Source organism: Mus musculus, chromosome 7 (genome assembly GCF_000001635.26).
Source record: "Mus musculus strain C57BL/6J chromosome 7, GRCm38.p6 C57BL/6J".
Classification (NCBI taxonomy): domain Eukaryota; kingdom Metazoa; phylum Chordata; class Mammalia; order Rodentia; family Muridae; genus Mus; species Mus musculus.
The window spans coordinates 111,855,276-111,859,274 of record NC_000073.6 but is presented as its reverse complement, the minus strand read 5'-3'; the positions used below and the strand labels follow the sequence as shown (position 1 = coordinate 111,859,274).

The 3,999-nt window shown below is 44.4% G+C and overlaps 1 pseudogene; it reads left to right on the top strand.

Moving 5' to 3' along the window:
• The first annotated feature begins 695 nt into the window (after positions 1-695).
• Gm45588 lies at positions 696-1,423 on the top strand (annotated as a pseudogene).
• Positions 1,424-3,999: the final 2,576 nt, after the last annotated feature.

Below are 3,999 nucleotides of genomic sequence, written 5' to 3'. Positions count from 1 at the left end.
AATGGGTGATGGATTCTCATGTGACATTTGGAACCTGGTGTGTGTGTGTGTGTGTGTGTGTGTGTGTGTGTGTGTGCTGGGAATTGAACATGGGTCCTCTGGGAGAGCAGCCAATGCTCTTAACCACAGAGCCATCTCTCTAGCCCTGAACTTATGTTCTTATGCTTGGGTGATAAGCACTTAACTAACTGAGCTATACCCCTTGCCCCAGAACTTCATTCTTTTTAATCATTGAATAGTAGTTCACATATATGTGTGCCATAAGCTTTTTTTTTCAACCCAAGAAAAGGAATTTTATAAAAGCTGTTGCATAGATTCTAGAAAACATGGCCTGGAGCCCACACAGCCAGTGTGGGGTCTTGACTGGTGATTGTAGGGGAAGTAACCGAGTCTCAATCTCTTGTTTGTAAAATAAAAATAAAGAATCCTGTGCACATTTCAGATAATGTATACAAATCACTTAGCACAAACCAAATCACCTCCATGAAAACAGTGGTAATAAATACTATTTTATTATTATGGCCTGTGAAAAGTATGGCTTTTGCTTCTTCCTTATACACACTCAAATGAATGAACCCTTTTCTAAAACATCTCCTAAAATAATAAACCCTACAGCCATTGCAGTACATTGAGCTCCATAGAGACAGCACCGGGGCAAGTGAGAGCCTGATGGGCACTGGGCAACTTTATGCCTCGCAGAGGAAAATCAACTGAACACGGGCAAAGGAGATCCTAAGAAGCCGAGAAGCAAAATGTCCTCATATGCATTCTTCGTGCAAACCGCCAGGAGGAGCACAAGAAGAAGCATCCGGATGCTTCTGTCAACTTCTCAGAGTTCTCCAAGAAGTGCTCAGAGAGGTGGAAGACCATGACTGCTAAAGAAAAGGGGAAATTTGAAGATATGGCAAAGGCTGACAAGGCTCATTCTGAAAGAGAAAAATGAAAACCTACATCCGCCCTAAAGGGGAGACCAAAAAGAGGTTCAAGGACCTCAATGCACCCAAGAGGCATCCTTCAGCCTTCTTCTTGTTCTGATCTGAGTACCACCCCCAAATCAAAGGTGAGCATCCTGGCTTATCCATTGGTGATGTTGCAAAGAAACTAGGAGAGATGTGGAACAACACTGCAGTGAATGACAAGCAGCCCTATGAGAAGAAGGCTGCCAAGCTGAAGGAGAAGTACGAGAAGGATATTGCTGCCTACAGAGCTAAAGGAAAACCTGATGCAGCGAAAAAGGGGGTGGTCAAGGCTGAAAAGAGCAAGAAAAAGAAGGAAGAGGAAGATGATGAGGAGGATGAAGAAGATGAGGAAGAGGAAGATGGAGATGATGAAAATGATGATGAATAAATTGGTTCTAGCACAGTTTTTTTTTCTTGTCTATAAAGCATTGAACCCCCTGTACACAACTCACTCCTTTTAAAGAAAAAAATTGAAATGTAAAATTTGTTTTTAAGCTGTACAGTGTCTTTTTTGTTTGTTTGTTTGTATGGTTAACACACTACCGAATGTGTCTTTAGACAGCCCTGTCCTGGTGGTGTTTTCAATAGCCACTAACCTTGCCTGGTACAGTCTGGGGGTTGTAAATTGGCATGGCAATTTAAAGCAGGTTCTTGTTGGTGCACATCACAAATTAGTTATATATGGGGACAGTAGTTTGTTTCTTGTTTTTTTTTCTTTTGGTTTTATTTTTGGGTTTTATTTATTTTTTCATCTTCAGTTGTCTCTGATGCAGCTTATACAAAGATAATTTTTGTTCTGTTAACTGAATACCACTCTGTAATTGCAAAAAAAAAAAAAATGTGGCTGTTTTGTTGACATTCTGAATGCTTCTAAGTAAATACAATTTTTTTAAATTAAAAAAATAATAAATAAACCCAGGTTGCTGCTTTGAACGTATTCTCAATCAGTTCCTGCCTGCAATGGTCTTCTGAGGGAAGGTGATGTCTCCCTTCCTCCTGGAGACTGGCACTCCCCAGGTCCCTCTGACCTGACATCCTGTTGACAGCGGCTGGCTTTAAGGATTTCCTTCCCAAGCAGAACCTTGTGCTGTTGAGACGCAGTGGTGCCAGGTGGCTGAAGGCTATGCTGATTAGTAGGGATAAGATGGCGTTCCTTTTGCACCTGTGGCCATTGACGCTAACTAGATCCCTGAGGAGCTGAGCCCTTGCCATGGGAACCAATTACAGACAGAGAGGGTGTTACGGTGCTGGTGAAGTAGACTCACCTGGTTTCTAGTCTGGCCTCTGCCATTTACAGGGCAAATGGCTTGATTGATGGGAAAGGGTGGGGATTCCCATGGAGAAGCGGAGAGGACGGCATCCTGCATCCTCTGTGGGAGAGGCACTGTGGGCCAGCACTGTAGGGCTGGCACCTCTAACTCAGATGTCTGTGGTGCACTAGCCTGTCCTCCCCAACGCTCTGCCTCCCGTACTCAGGACACCCTGAAGTGAGAGACACTGGTGTGTCTTAACTAAGGGTATAATGTATATGGAACATATCCCAGACCTCCCTTCCCCTCTTTACCTCCCCACCCCTTACCCCTTTCTCCTCTTTTTTTCTCCTATTTCTATTCTTTTTCCTTTACTTTCATGCCATGGATACCTATGTGATTCTATGTATCTATTAAACCTTGGTGCCATAAAAAAAGAGAAAGCATTATTTGTCTTTCTGAGACTGGTTTAGTCATTTAATCTAGTCATCTCTAGCTATGCTGGTTTCCTGCAAATGACTTAACCGTCATTCCATCGTGGATGCAGGCCCCATTGTCTCTAATCAGCCTCTGCTGATAATTGCCCAGGTTGGTTCTCTAGTTGCTTGTCACGAAAAGCACTTTGGGGACACGGTGTGCTGGTATCCCTGTGATATGTTGACATGGAGTCTTTTGGGAGTGGTATAGCTGGGTTGTGTGGAAGATCTAATTTTAGTTTTTGGTGTATCTTTTAAAGTCACCCTTAGCAACCGAGGAGCTGGGCGATTTTCGCTTCAGTATAGTTAAGGTTTGATAACTCTCCGCACAGGCTTCCAACTGGCAGGCGTAACCTTGAGAGGTGGTTCTGTCCCTGTTCTTTAAAATGTTTTACTCTCTCCTGAGACATATATTTTTGTTATTGCTGTTGTTGTTGTTTTGTGCAGGAACAACCTTTTCTATCAGAATGACCTTCACCCATTGTTGAGGTACCCTGAGAATTCAGATGTGTGCATTGCATTTAGACTTGGCTCTTGCCTTGAGTGCAGCAGAGAACTAGCAAGCTGTTGTCATGGGCATCCCGGGACCACTCTGTGGTCCCTACTCCTACAGGAGTGGTTGCATCTACTTGGGGGCCGCACTGATGTGATAATTACTCTATTAATGATGGCCTCTCACAGCCCCAGTCTTCAGTTACTCTTAAAATCCCCTTTGCGTCTGCCAAATGGTGTAGCCTAGCTCCATTTCACAGACACCCAGACTCCGAGATTCATTGGCCATCAGATCGCCTATCATGAACACAGACTCAGACATTGCTTGACTAAGAGACAGCCCCTTTGGGTCAGAATCCATGTTTTCTGACTTGGTCCAGGGCTCCATTTACTTCCTTACTGTGAACTTGAAAGTGAGGGAGTTCACAGTAACTCCTCTTGACTTAGTGTGGTTGTTTGTGATATAGTTGCATGAACGCTACTTAATTGATTCTCTGCTTCCACCCCTCTCTTTCTCTGCAAGTCTGAGCTGGAGCAGGGCATGCTTGGTAGGCGTGGGGCACACAGGTGGCTCATTGCCTTGTGCCCTAGGGCTGCAGTAAATTGCTATTATCTGGTCTCCAGCCTCTGGCAGAGATGGGGAGGGGAGGCCGAGAAAGTGACATTTCTGTAAATAACCACACCTGGTTCTGAGAGCAGGAGGATTGGCATGTCCCTGTAGCCTCATCAATTCCCATCAACCTTTTGCAGGGGGAGCCCCAGGGGAGAGACTGTCTTCACACCTTTATGGTTATTTATAGCCACCTCATCTCGTCCACACTC